Genomic DNA, 15,897 nt, shown 5'->3' on the forward strand with positions numbered 1-15,897 from the left:
ACCTATTTTTCTCAATGCCAGAAATATAAATATATATATATTTATCTTCACATTAATTTAATTAAAAATTAAAATTGATTTTCAAATAGCTGGTAGGATCCCATGGAATAACACAGTGACAGAGGACTGTAGCACTTTTCTAGGAAGGAGATAAGAATGACAATTGTTCAGAAGAAACACAAGAATGAGAGATGAACCAAAAATATTATAAAGGGCATTTTAATTGCAAAGTATTTATGTACCATCAACTCAAATTACTAAAAGTACATACAGAAACCTTGGCAGCAAGGTTGCTTTGATGGATTTGACAAAGATCACTAGGAAGACATTCTGATTTTTTTTAAGTTAGCCATCTAAATTGATTTGAATTTTCTTTGTTGTTTTGTTTGTTTGGTTGGTTGGTTTTTTGGCAAGGTTTTTGAATCAATCAGTGAAAGACAGATTGTGACACATTGCCAATACTTCACTCACTTTTTCACAGTCTGCTGTGTCACAGGGACTGCTGACAGACCAGTGGAATCTCTAAGTCCATGCACACACCCCAATAAGCAGATTATCCTGAATGAGATGTTGGAACAGCAGTGCTCTGAGTCTCAGGAAACATTTAACATGAGAAATTACTGTGCACCAGAAGCAGTGGAAGGGTTCAGAAAGTTCTGTTCCTCACCCTGCTGTGTTGAGCACTGCTGTCCAAGGAAACCACCCCCTCTGTGGGTAATTGCCTGCAGGTTTCCACCATATAATGGCCTGTTTTGTCTCTTACAGGATTTAAGATTTGCCTTTTCACACAAAGAGGCATTCTCACTGTGCCTGAGATCACAATCAATGCACACAAATGGGAAAGGAGTCTATTGCTGTTGTTTGGTCTGTTTAATTAACTCCTTGGCAATACCATCACAAATGGAAACCTGACTTTCTGATGCCTCAACTGGCTTCTGACATAAAACACTTGCTTTCTAAAAATGGTTTTCAAGGAAACATGCCTTTAGGAGTTAATTTAAGACTGAATCAGTGCTTGCAATAACTCCTGCTGCATTGCTCAGTTCTAAGGAAGAACTAGTTTGAAGGAGAGAAAGTACAATAATTATGCAGCTTGCAGCACCAGACAGAAGCACTCTGGCAAGATAATAAGCAACAACATGAGATAGATAAGCTTCCTTTATTTGTAGACAGCGAATTGGGAGACAAGTTCAAATCTTTTTTTCCTACCAAATATTACACAAACGGCCTCTAGAGGGATCCAGGTTATTGCTTTTCTGTTGAAATCCCTTAAGCTTTGTTGTCATTTTTATTGTAGGGTTTTTTTTTTTCTTTCCCCTCTGTTACTTTTTAACCTGTGAATCATTCATCTAGAAATAATGATGCAAACAATTTGCATTTAAACTATAGAGTTCATGAGCAGGATGAAGGTTTTTGAAAATCAAGAATTAAAAAATTTGGAGGGCAAGGTTCACATTTAGTAGGAGTCCAGGCTCAAACAAATCAGCTCTCAGCTTATATCACATCCAGTAAAAAGGTAAAAATCCAAAGAAATGCCTAGGCATTCAGCTGCCTATGTGAAATGCAGCTGAACTGGTGGATCTGCACAGTTAGGTTAGGAATGTGGTAAGAATTGGGCTCAAATTTCTGCAGAATGAGTCAGTATTTCTCACTTGAGTTCCTAGAATTCTCATGAAAAAGTATATTGCTTCCAAGTTATTGTATCTGGCTGGGGCTTTGTTTGCCTGAATTATTTCACCTAGTTAAAATTTTCACAGCTAAGTTTTTAGTAAAGCAGGAGTCCCAAGTTAAACAAAGAGCAAGAATTTATTTCTATGGTGTCTGTATTCTACACATTCTATATTCTGGATTCACCAAATAATGGGTATAACAGGAAACTTCAAAATTCAGTCTAGCAAGATTTTTACTGAATGTGCACTTCACATGTAATCAAATGTAAATAAAGGAGATGAAATGACTACAGGCAAGTGGAAATGACTCTGTGTACAGGTGTGAAAGGAAGTTGAAGTCATGCTCCCACTCTCTTTGCAGCTTTGTTTTCAAGCTCATATTCTGCAAAAAGGGCATTTTCAGGGACCCTCAGGCACCCATAAAAATATTTGAAGGTACTCAGCCGGAATCCTATTCTTCTGTTTGGTGGAATTGTTTTTTGGCTTGTGCAAATCACGATGGAGAGTAGAGGAAAGAAGAGAAAGGTTATGCCAAGGCCCCATTGTTCTGGAAAAAACAAGTCACAGTCCTGCCATTAGAGATGCTTTGCCCAAACTGCACCCTGAAACCAGACTCCATGACAGTTTGTATAATGGAGCACCACACAAAGCCAGCCCCAACCTGGTTCACTCAATTTAAAGTTTCATTGTATTCCTTCCGTTAGTGCATGAATAGCACAAAACACAGAGCAACACTTCTGTGGCCCAAGCGTTTGGCTCAGGTACTGGAGGTGTTTTACATAAACACTGAACACAGCACCAGAGCCACAGAAATATTTGCTGTTTCTGATGTGCCTTGTTCCAGCCTATAAAGTGCAGATAAATCACCTTCTCCCAGACAACAATTTTGTGAAGATTATTCATTAGCAACTGCAGGGGCTCAGCTGAGTGACTAAACCACAAACTCAGCTAACAAAACTCAACAAATTAAACCAGGTTTTAGATAAAAGAGAAAGACATAACATTTCTTTGGTGACACCAGTGAGAGCTTTTGTCTCCAGCTCGAAAGGAATGCTGTGCAGTTAAATCTCCTGCTGCTGATTTTTAGTTTAAATTTTGGTTTGCAGTGAAAAGAACAAAACATTTCATTAAAAATGCCAATATAAACTAGGCAAAGTTGCCTTATGGGTTACTGTGAACTGTTTTATAAAAATAGAAAAACTGCAGAATTAAATGTTGAAGCTTTTTCCTGAGGGCAAAACAAGAAAATGAACAACCACAAACTGGAGTTTGAACTTATTCTACCAAGCCAGCTGCTAGCTGAATCACTTCATTACACCTTCTATCACTTAATAATCCAGACCACAGAATACCTCTTGAATCAAATATCTTCAAAATTATTATTATAATATTTCAATGAAAAACAATATAAAGTGTTTTTTCATTCATGGATTAAAAAAGAATCCCTTTCTAAAATTTGATTGTTTCATCCATTGTACAGCTTGTTATTCCCACATGAATTTTCCTCTCCCTGTAATTTTTTGATATTATCTATAAAAACAAACACAATTAGTTTTCCTCTAACTGGAATTCACAGAAATAGTAAAATGGTTAGATTTCTGTGGCATGGCTTTTGTTAGCTTTTTTAGTCTCTGGAACTTCAATCCACATGTCTAATAATCATCTAACACTTTATTTACAACTATATGGTGCTCTTGAGTGGTTTTGATAAGCAAATCCTGCCTATTCTCATTCCACTGCATTTTCTCTCAGGACCTCAGTAAGAAAATAATGTAGTTTGTGTGGTTATTTTTTTACTAAGAAAACTCTACCTAATTCTCCTGTGAGACTCCTCTCACAGGTCAGGGCTACCTGTCAAAACGACAAGACAAGGGGGAAAGAATTCTCAGATATTAAAAAGAGGATTTCTGCATTGAAAATAATGATTTTTGCTGCTTTACAGCAGTTTACCTTGCACTGGGGCTTGGAAACTTCAGTCACACTGGGTCCCTGCTGTGTTCAGTTCAGAGCTCCTGAGTGCCCTCCTAGTCAGTTCTATTTTATCAGCTTCAGAGAGCAGACATCCTGTAGCCCAGGCTGACTAATGGGTAAAGATGCTGTCATTATATTCTGTCATTACAGCCTACCACAGATCCATCTGGCTGGAATAAAGAGAGGACACCAGATCACACCTGCTTAGGGAAAAAATAACAAACCTTAATTGTTTACACAATTGTTGTGTATTCTCCAACCTGCAAACATAATCACAGAAAGAAAACTAAAGGAAAAATTACTGTGCTGCTATTGATATAATATTCAAATAGTGATGTCAATAAACAGTGAATAGAAGAACCAGATAAGCAAAATCATTCCTCTCCAAGCTCAGAGTACACCCACTACAATTTTTTGCAGCACATCTGCTAATGAAACTCTAAATGCTTTGAATAGCAAGAACTAGTGGTGTCTGTCTTGAATTTTTGGAAAAACATGTTGGCTCATTCATTTTTGGTTCAGGATTTGATATGCACTATTAAACAGGTTTTAAAAAAGAACAACCCCATAATATTACATGAAAAGTGAAAAATATTTCCTATATTCTGGAAATAATAAGTATTCCCTCACTTGCAGTAGTTAAGTTAGCAACTGTAGTTACTTCTGGTAATTTAAGAGAATATGTGTTACACTTTCAAAAACATGACAAGGCATTTCTACATCCTCTTTACATATTGTTAGTAGCCCTGGTTGTTGGATGAAGCCTCTAGTTAAAGGTGCTCATTTTTTGCAATATTTCAGCCTATCTGCTCCTTTGGCTAGATTGTTTTACCTTTTCACTGCCCATTTTGTCTCCTTACATGCTCTTTGTTGCAGATTTTCCATCTCTAGATGAAACATGAGCAAAGAAAAAATGAGTAAAAAAGCTGCGAGTTTAAAAGGCAATCAAGCCTGAACATAGAACCTTTCAGCAAAAGTCTAAGGTTGGTTTGTGATGGATGTAAATAATGCACAGAAGATGACCTTTCCCATTTTCAGGAACTCCGTTCCTCAGATCTTAAACTAGATTCTGCCATGGAGTATAAAAATATCCATCTGAGAACAAATTCTCTTTCCATTTTTAATTTTTTTCCCCATAATCTTGGACTGACCTGGTGTTGTGACTAATATATTTCCATTGTCACTTTTTATCCCCAAAACAGATGAAGTCAGAATGTGCCAGGTGATGTAGATGACCAAATTGCTTCTTTTTAATTTGGTGTCAAGCCCCAAGAAACCCACAGTACTTCTTTGATATCCTCATGTATTTTGGATTCGCCAAACAAGGAACTGGGCTAAAGTTTGAAGAACACAGTTTAATTTCTGACATTTAGTTTGATCACAGCAGAAACACAGGAAAATTTTCATTAAGAAGTTGGCACATGAATAATTGCTTCGAAAAAGCTTCAAAGGGAGAACTCCAGTGAATAATTTTTTGGGTTTTTTACTCCATTTTCTAACATTTCTTCAAACAGCCTTGGAGCTAATCATAAGGATAATTGTTTCTCCTGCAAAAGGAGCACTAACAGACATGACCAGCAATATTTATGGTCAAGTTTTAAGTGTGTTGTCAACAGCTCAACCCACACAAGTCTGTGTTACACCTTGTAATCCACACCAGAACCCTCTATCGTTTTCTGCTTTTAACATTATATAAAATGTTGATTTTAATTTTAAATCTCTATTTACTAGGTAGGATTAGAAAGGTGGGTTGTTTTTTTTTTTCCCTGAGGAGTGTTCATGGAGTTTTTCTGGAATATAAGGAAGCCCCAGGAAAACATTCTTGATTTAAATAAGTGTTGTGGTCAGAACAGCAGCCTTGGAAATTTCCATTTAATTTCAGCCCAAAGCAGCAGTGATTCTGGAACAACTGCACAGGAGGTGAATTCAGAGAATTTACCTGACTCTGTTAGTTGGGTCAGATGGACATGACAATGTGACTGGTTATTTTCCATTGCATAGAAGAAAAAATGACTTTGCCTTCCCTATAGCACAGCAAATGTTTGAGGGGGTACACTACCTCTCCCTCTTCTAACTGGCCATGTATTTTTTAAAATTTGTAGTAATTACTTGCACAAACATGTTAGACTTCAGTTTGAATGAGTCTATTGGTTCAAAACCAGGAGAATATAGATAAACACACACCAAGAGACAGAGCAAGAGACAAGAGAGGGGAATCCCCTTAACACCAACACTGCTCAGCAACTGATTGTCTCAGAAAAAAACAGCCAAATTTTATTCCTTAAATTTCAAGAATCTTATTCAGATAGGATGTTTTCTGTAGCTACCAAATGATTGCAAAAGTACCTTTTTACTGGCTTGTCAGCAAGGCATTTCAATTTCTTGTAATCAAGATAGACTGTAAAAAACAATAGACTTGCATCAAGTAACAGGGATTAAGAAGCAGGTTTTTCCTAATGACTGTCATAAAAAGTGCACGAGAGCATATTAAACCTTCAAGCTAGTCAATATACTTTCTTCCTCAATTAAAAAAAAAAAAAACAACCAACAAACTAAAAAACCAACCAACCAAAACAACAAAAATAAACTGCTTAAAAATACTGTGAAAAAAGTAGATTTTTGACTACTGAATTCAAAATAAAGAGATTTCATTCTTTCCTTCACTGGGACAGCAGACATATTTCAATAGTGTTTTCTATGAAGCAGTGATTCATGTCACTGACATGCATTTTGATAATATACCAAAAAACAAGTAAAGGAACACTATTTATTAGGCAAAGGTAAAGCAATATAGCTACCCAAATGCCACATGGCTTTTTGACACATCCCCTGGCATGAACAAGTGCATTGTTTTCTTTTTCTATAATGTACAATCTACATGTGTACACAATACATCTGGCAATTCAGCTAGAGGTGTTTTCCTAATTAAAAAAGCTCACTTGATTCTTACTCTGTTCGTAGAGGGTGTAAGGATTCCTACAGTCTGCATTGTTGTATTTGCCTGCCACAACAGCAGTTTGACCCTTAATATTACAATAGAAGAGGCTGCTGTAAAATTTTATATGCTCGGGGCTACATCTGCAGCTACACTACTTTATTGTTAATATTATTGCTCACAAGATAGCTCAAAAAGAATTATTCTCAGCAGAAATATTTGCATGTGTTTATTTTTAGCTCCTGAGCAGATGAATACATCAGCAGGGATTACTGTTGAGGTTGCTTCACTGACATCAATCAATTCTTGTCAGATGACAAAGCATCATGACCAAATGAAGCACCAGTGTAACCAATGGGACTTGCTTTGATGGGTAGATGTATATTTAGTAACAAAAGACATGATGCTGCAGCAATTGTAAGTGCTGCACAGAAAATACTTTAGTTCTTACTCTTAGAACAGTGGATAGGAACATTATGTGGATTCTATATGTTTTATTAAGCATTTAACTGAATCTCTATGGTTTCTATTTTTTCTAAGTCAGCACTTTTAATTTAAAGAGGTCATCTGAATTCCACTCCTAGGTGATATGACTTACCCTCAGGAGTTGTTTGCATTTTTATTATCTTCTAAAATTATACTGAAAAAAAAATGTGTCCAACCTGAGTTTGAACCATGTCTCAAAAAGTCATTTGAATTGACTGTGACTGGTATTTTAAAATTACCTAGTTCCTCCTGCCATAACAGTATTGTTCACTTGGGTGCACACAAAAATAAACAGAACATTCTTAATTAGTTAATCTGAAAGAAGTGCCTCCTAAGCATGTCTTTCCAAGCTCTGTTTATAATTGTGAAGTTGTCATCCTAAGGGGAAAATGTAACTCTTTTCATGTCTCTGCTACACAGTCTTAAGCTAATGAGTTTGCACTTGGATTTATTAATCAACATGGTTTATATTATTTGTATTAAAAACTTGCCCAAGACTCTGTTAGTCACAATCTAATATGTGAAGATTTAATGCCTTTAATTGTCTAAAAGACCATAGTGCATATTTGGCTGAGCAACATACGTCCATATCTTGATGAATTTTGGATGCTGCTGCAATTCCCTCTGAAAAAGGGTTATTTTAAACAATCACACCAATTACCTCTACTTACATATTGAACTTGAGAGAGAAGACTATAATTCTAAATTCCTTTTAATATTAAGGTAAGTCACTTTCCAAGTTTTAATTGCATGACTCTTGAGAATGTCTATTTCCCCATTAAAGAACAATTTTTATTTTCCAAGACAAAAAAAAAAAAAAAAAAAAAAAAAAAAAAAAAAAAAAAAAAAAAAAAATTAAGACATTTAAGATGCAGGAGAAAAGATAGTGTCCATAAGACCTTCATGCCTTTTCAATAGATAAAGTATCTTCTAAATAGTGCCTGGTTGTAGAAGTGCAACACCAGTCACTCTGGTCAAAGACCAAATAAATTTTCTGGATGTCAATACACCTTGGCTCACTCTTACTGTCACAGTAGAAAAAATAGCATTAGGTATGAAAGTGCATAATCTGATGTGGTCACAGTCTCGATAACCTGCAAAGGAGGTTGGAAAACCCCAGAAAACCTAGAGCTGCACTGGAAATGGACACTGCTGCCACTGCTATAACACAGGGAGTTAGAATAAGACAGGTGCATGTGTCTCATTTATAAATACGAGTTTTGGCAGGCTCTAAACACTCTCTTCATTAAAGGGAGTGAGAACCGTTTCCACTGAATTTAAAGAATTTACTGAATTTTAGAGATGGGTTGGAGTAAATAATTGAATTTAAGATTTCAGCTATTGCCTTTTTTTCAAATGTCTGATTTAAGTTCTTTGTTAGCTTTATAAGTGCATTTAAGAGGATTCCAAATGAAAAAAAAACAAACAAACAAACAAACAATGTTCGTGGAATGTTTGAAATAACCACATATTTATTAGCTGTTCTCCAATGTTTAAAATAAAATCAATAAAAATACATCAGAAGAGAGAAAAATAAACTAAGCATGATAAATATGCTTTTGCCAGTCTGCTTTCTTTCTCTGCTATGTGATGATTTCTCATAGAAATAATGTGTCTGTAAAACCATATCTGTGTAGCATTGCATTTGATCAGTTTGATTGTTGTAGCATTACACCTGAAGGCTGATCAATATCAAATTACCCTGAACAAAGTCAAGTCTACAGCACAGCTGGGCCATTGTGTTGTGTTCAAGGTAAAGACATAATCTGCAAGCACAAATGAATTGCCTTTCTCATTGGCCTCATCACTGAATTTGTAATTTATTCTAATATTTGGCTTAGATTTCACTTTGTTATCGTAGAAAAAGGAAATACAAATCACAGACCCAAATGTCCCATAACATTGATGTCACATGTCTGAAATAGTCTTTTTCCAATAAATGATGTTCATACATGTCTGAGCTGTTTGTGGGAGCAGCTCACCAGGTCATACTCAGGCACTGAAGGTCTCTGGAGCCTGCAGGTGGAAGTTGCACCTCAGTCTGGCTGGAGGTAAATGGATGTACACCAATTTTTTCCAATACTAATTCAGCTGTTTTAGCATTTCTCATCTGGATATTCCAAACCAAATTTTAACTGAAACTGGTCCAAAAGTTGCAGGACACTCAGTGTGGGCTTCCCACACAAATCAGGGAGGTTGTTTTAGGCAGTCACTGCTGTCAGCCCCCACAATGACTGTGTTTAAAAATGTTCCAGATATAAACACTGCCTTAAAAGAAATTTTTCACTGCTTTGCTAGAGTTTGGGTGTTGTATTTCACAGGACTAAGCCCATCACAGATATGTTTAATTATCCTGTCTCAGATTAAACTGTATTATTAAGACAGACCTAGCAAGCTCTTGCTGATAGAAAAATCAATATGGGTGATACTTCCAGTCACTTGCTTTCTGCATATCTACTTCACAGGAACCAACACTGTCATGCTCGAGTTCAACACAGTGATAGTGAAAAGAATTCCTGCTAGAATCCTAGATGATACAAACATGCCCAGAATGTAAAAATTGCAATTCTAGTTATTCAAACAAGAGCTCTTCCAAAACCTGAGATTACATCTGGAGTGAAGACTGATTTATAATTATGATTTACTAATTCATAATCAGTCCTTGTACTTTTTAAAACCCTACTAAAAGGAGAAAATTACCTAATATTCAGGATTACTACACAGAAATATATTATCTGGTTTTTATTCTCCCCCTTTGTGACTCCCCCTTTTCTGAGTATGAAAATGTTGCACCGTTAAGAATGCAGGCTACAAAAAGCCTTGGAGCCCAGCACAACTTTGTTACAGCCTCTAGCCTGTAAAAAAGTCAGAAGTATTCCACTTGTTGGTTGAATTTTGTCCCATCAAACTGAATGTTCTGAAAGCTGAAGGTTGAGCTTTACCCTTGTCGATTTGAAGATATTCCTCTTACAAGAGACACGTGGGATAAACTGACCTCTGGCCGTGCCTGTGTCTCTGTTTTGTAGGAGAAGAGTCAGCAGAGAGAGCAGAACCTTCAGAAGGTGATTCAGCAGAAGATTCAGATTTCTGCTGTAGGGTCTGCAAACACCTCTCTCCTCCACAACAGCTACTCCCAAGCTGGGCTTTCAGATATCAGAGTTTTGTCAAAGCTTTAGCTTGCCAGCAGCACCTGATACACACGTGAATCTCAGGGATGCTCTGAAGAAACAGTTTGTTTTCTCTGGATTCACATCATGTGAAATATTGCACACCTCCAAAAGTTCCATATTGCCTTTCAAAGGCTGTGCAGTGTGCACAGTCCCTGGCAGCTACACAGAATTTATGTATTATTTGCTGATATGACCCCACCTCCTCCCAATACTCAAGCTTTAATAATGAGGGTGGCCTCCCCCAAACCTTCATCTAATTTCTGTGTATCTTGCCCTGTATTTTCATATCACTTTTACTGCTCTGCATTTTGTTAATATGAGGATTTAATAAAGACCCTGGGTGAGGCTGGCCAATGTAGATATTTCTTATGGTATATTTCATTCCATAGATTAAATAAATAAATGAAACTAGGGTCTGGAGCTGGCAGTGAGGTGACTGAAGCCTGCTTTTGTGATTAAGGTGTCTTCCTCAAGCAACCTGGAGTTTGTTATACACAAGCCAAGCTATAAATCAGTAGATATTGGATGACTCAAAAGCTATAGAGAACATAAAATTATGTGGCTTCAGCTTAAAGAATCACAGGCAGAGAGAAATTAGGGATGGAAGTCTTATTAAACTGTCTAGTTCAATCTCTGCCAAGATGGGAATATTCCCTGGAATGTATTTTACAGCACGTTATCAAAAATTGTTTCCATATGTGATTCTGCTCAGGAAAGAGCCTGTAAAAGTGGTCTGTACCACTTTAGTGGTACAGAATAGTACCATTCTGACTGAATCTGTGATTTCCTTCAGTTCCAGAGAGTTAAAAGAAATGTCTTTTTCCTCTCAGTTGAAAACATCCACTCTTTCAATCACTCACATTATCACTTACAATAGATGTTCTGTGAGGCACCCTTGCCTTTATTTGCATTGTGTAACTCCACATTATGCCTCGACTCACTCCTCTTGCCTTAGGCATGCTGGGGTGCAGGGAAGGGGGTGGAGGTACCAGCAGAGGTAAATGCTTTATCAGAGATAAAGTGATACAGATTCTTTGTATCACCTACATGTGCATTGAGACTTACAGCGTTAATACTGGATCTTCCACAGCTGTTCCTCTCCTATTTCTGATCCCACAGTTTCTGAATCCTGACCCAATGAGTCGTTCATCATTCTCAACTTCCTTCTGATATTATTACTGAAATAATTCAAATATTACTACAACTCTCCCCAAGGGACCTGTCTGTTACAGCATGAGGTAAAGGAATGAGTCAGTTACCTGAATTCTGAAGGTGCAGAGATTATTCTTCTGCCTCACAGTAACCTCATTTGCTATTCATTTAGTGCCCCTTTGTCTTCTCTTTGACTCTGTGACCTTCTCATTTTTGTCTTTGATTTTATTCATAGTTCTTTTCTTTTTCCATTTCACAGTTTTAAACTCCCTTCTAGGACTGGAAAATATTTTTGATTTCCTTGACTAGAGTGACCAAAGAGGCCACACTGTTTAACTGGATAAGATTTATCTTTGTCAGTTCTGTAGGATTCATGCCAGGCTTTATGTAAGTGGTCCTCCTCACTTTGTTATCAGTGTCCATGCTGTAAGGTCAGATTCAGGCTGGGTGTGGATGAGTGATGCTTATGCCTGCTGACAGCAGGGAGACAACCATGCTCTGATCTGAGCACTGACTGGAACAGCTCAGCTGGGACATTCTCAGGGTTTTCAGACAATTACCCACTTACATTTAATTTTTTCCCTCCCATTATTCATCAGATTCCTGTTCTTTGAGAGCTTTGCATGTCCTAATTTTTATGCTGATTTCAAAACAGTCCCAATTCTAATGTCATCAAACTTCTTTTTAATTATTCACATTCTCACCACTGCCAGAGGATGTCAGCAGTCCTTTCACCATGACTTTAACAAAAATCATGCTTTTTTGCCTCACTCCTCCACTTGCCTGTCAGAATTACCCTTTCTGAGCCTCTTCAAAATGTCCTTATGCTGTTTCCACACTGCAGCAGGCAGGCAGGCACAAAGCACAACACAGACATCTTCTGGAAACCCGACTCGCCCTCTCAGCTTGAAGCCTTCCTGCCAACAGCCTGTTCAGGCTCTCTGGTGCAGAGAGATGCTGGAAAATATGTGATGCTGAGACCTCAGGGCCCTGAGAGATGCACTTAAACTCACCTAGATTTATGCTTGCTGGGTCTCTTCAACCAGCCAGACTTAAAGATGCAGTGTAGGTATAATGGTCATTATTTGTAGATTCCCTGTCACCAAAGCAGAGTTCACACCTCTTCAGTTCACTGCAATCATATTTTCTCACAATCACAACAGCATCTGTGGGGTTGGAGCACTTACAATCCTGCTTCACAGAAATCCTGCTTTGCAGAAATCCCACTTCACACTTTCCCACTGTTTTCTAGGCTGAACTCATCTTGCCTACTGCAGTTTCTTTTCCTCCTCTTTTATACTTTACTCTGCCTCATATTTTGTAATTTACAAGAAAAAAAATTAACTTTGTGAGTCCTTATTCTTGATGCTGGCTGTACTACAGCCTGAGGCTTCCAGATGCATTTCAGAGAGAGAGGGCAGTGTTGACTGCAGCAGTCACAGCATTAAGCAAGACACTCTGGGAACCTCAGCTTCATTTTTACTTTGTCACAGTCTTGCTAAAGGACCGTGGCCTCCTGGGGCCTCCTTCTGCTTTGGTTTCAATACCTTTCATACAAAGATAAAATCACAGGAGTATGGTTTATGTTCGAAAAGACCTTTAAGATCATCAAGTCTGTCTGTTAACTGCACACTGCCAAGTTCACCCCTAAATCATGTCCCTTAAGCACAACATCTACATGTCTTTTAAATACCTCCAGGAATGGTGACTTCCCCGGGCAGCCTGTTTCAGTGCTTGACGACCCTTTCTGGTGAAGAAGGCTTTCCTAATATGTAATCTAAACCCATGTGGTGCAACTGGAGACTATTTTTTCTTATCCTATCACTTGCACCTGTGAGAAGAGGCTGACCACCCCCTCCCCCCCCCTCCTTTCAGGTAGTTGTAAATAGCAATAATGTCTCCTCTGAATCTCCTTCTCAATCACCCCAACTCCCTTCATTCCTCCTCATAAGTCTTGTTCTTCTTGCACCACCTTTGTTGTCCTTCTCTGGACACTCTCCAGTGACTTAATGTGATTCTTCAAATAAGAGTCCCAAGACTGAAGGCAATACTCAAGGTGTGCCCTCAGCAGTCCTCTCCTTTCCTGCCTGTCCCTCTGAGGAGCTGCAGTACTCTGGCTGTGTGAACTATCTCACCACATTTCCATGATGGCAACTACATCATGGTGTCACTGCTGCCCAAGGGCTCCCAGCCCCCTGTTTGTCCCTTGTGCTGCTTGCACTGGTGTAGATTCACTTCACCTGGGCTGCTGATCCCACCCCTTCCTGAGGGGATAAATCTGAATTCCTGCATGACCATTCTCAAGTACTTCCATGGTTTCTAACATCAATAACTTTTGTAGTTTTGCTGTCACACGGATCTCCATCCTGCAGGCTCACAGACCTTGCCACAAAAGCCACCCTTCAATATTGTTATGCTGTGCCCAGGTTATATCTCTAGGGAGCCTGGCTTTGCTCCTTTTCCCCTTCAAATCTAGTTTGATCTCTTTCTGTTAGCCCTGCTAACCTGTGCCTAAGAACCTTTTCCCCTTTGAGCCAAGTGTACCCCACCTATTGTGTTGTGTAAACTGACCCACAATCAAAGAACCCCAAAATTATTCCAGGTTTGTAGCCAGATATTGATCTTAGAGCATTTAATGTTTTTTACCTCATCACGTCCTGCAACCAGAAGGATAGAAGAGCATACTAATTGTTCCCCTCAACCCTGATGGTATTGGCTTCCTTTATAAAAAGCTTTCAGGCCTATTGAAGAAAAATAACCTGGAAGAGAAATGCTATTACTGCTTGGCTGATGCAGTCCTTGCTATTTTCTCAGCACAATCACAGGAACAGAAGTGTTGTACTGCCACAGTGCTCACCAACCCACGGAGGAGGTTCCTCCTAAGCACAGGAGCGAAGAGCTTGGAGCCTTCCTACACTCTGGCATCTCACCAGCATGGCAGTGGGTCTGCCAATACAGAAATCTTTTTTAATTTCAGGTTTCCAAAAGGTTTCTAGTCCAAGAATTTATTGACTTTTTATCCTGGAAGGAAAAAAAAAGGCTAGAAAATAAAGGTTGAATAATTTTCATATTGCACATATGTGATTTCTGTTTCTGATCCAGTTAGTATAGTCAACTCCTCCTGTTGTGCCACCCAAAAAGACTGGAAAATGTCCATTCTAATTGTTTTCCCTAGGTTATGCTGAGTGAATGTTCAGCTCCCCAAGGCTGAAGTGTACTGATATAAATTTACTGTGATAGAGCCGCACTGCTGCTGATTGTTGCAGAACTACCATGGAGTAGTAAATGCTTCACTGCTCTGTTACCCAGGGGGGGCTGAGCATTAACTACACTATTGAACAGCAAATGCTTATCATCCCCTATAATTCAAACTATATAAATCACTGAAGAGAGACAATGTGCCTACGGGGAACTCACATGGTCTATAAAAATGTAAAAATCAGAACTATATTTAGCTGACAGAGCAATACTTGAAAAAGAAGAAAGTATTCAAAAGATAATTTCAGACATTAAACTCATCTTCATTTCAATCTACCCAAGGTTTGGTGGAGTTTAATCTCCTCTGCAAACATTTTCGTCATTAACAGCATTTTAAAAAACAGTATTAAGAAATAAAAGTAATTACTCTTCTCTCTCCCCCATCCTCCAACCATTCATGCACCATATAGAACAGCCCCTTTTAAGCCCATCCTTAGAGCAAAGAAAAATGCCAGTATTTTTTATTCACTGAGAAAAGCATTTCTACTTTGCTTAAAAAATAACAGAATTCTTAGGATAGGTTGCTTGTAAACCATGTAACCACTGAAAGTGGAAAACACAGTTCCTTTTTGTGCAAAAACAGTTCTTCAAATGTAGGGTTTATGCAAGGTTCATTGCACTGAGAAGAAAGGCAAGTAAAAACATTCCTCCAAGGAAGTGTACTGTGACTGAGGACATAAACTCTCATTCCTGTATAAGCAAACACTTTATGTGAAGTGGACAAAAGGACTTCCATTACTGTCAATGAATTACTCCTGGCTGTGAAGTTAAATGCACAGGGACATTTGAAGCATCAGGGAACTTTATAATAAGCTGGTGCTGCATATTCCTTAATGTGTACATGAAATCTGTTTTCTGTTTTGGCCTTAACCATGCAATAACCTCTGGAAAGGCCTCGACATGTATTCACAATGCAATTTATTGCAGAGCCAAGGCCTTCAATATATTTTATATTAAAAACCAAAACCATCCCCAAACATCTATCAGTAGAGAAATAAAACATGGTTACCTTTAATGCATAAATGCAATCAAACAAAAAAAAACAAACCAAAAACAAAGAGCAAAACCAGATGAGAAGGCCTCAGGGGAGAAGTGGTATGGGACTTTCTGAGTGCTCCATGTAGCATTCAGAGAGCTGATGAAAGAGAGGTTTGACAGCAGAGTTGGAAAATGATCACAAGCAATCAATGTTTCAAAGAGGTCAGAACAGAATCAAATAAGGCTACTAAGCTTTATTCTTAATCCACGGACAGCT

This window comes from Zosterops lateralis (assembly GCF_965231275.1).
Source record: "Zosterops lateralis genome assembly, chromosome: 10".
Classification (NCBI taxonomy): Eukaryota; Metazoa; Chordata; class Aves; order Passeriformes; family Zosteropidae; genus Zosterops; species Zosterops lateralis.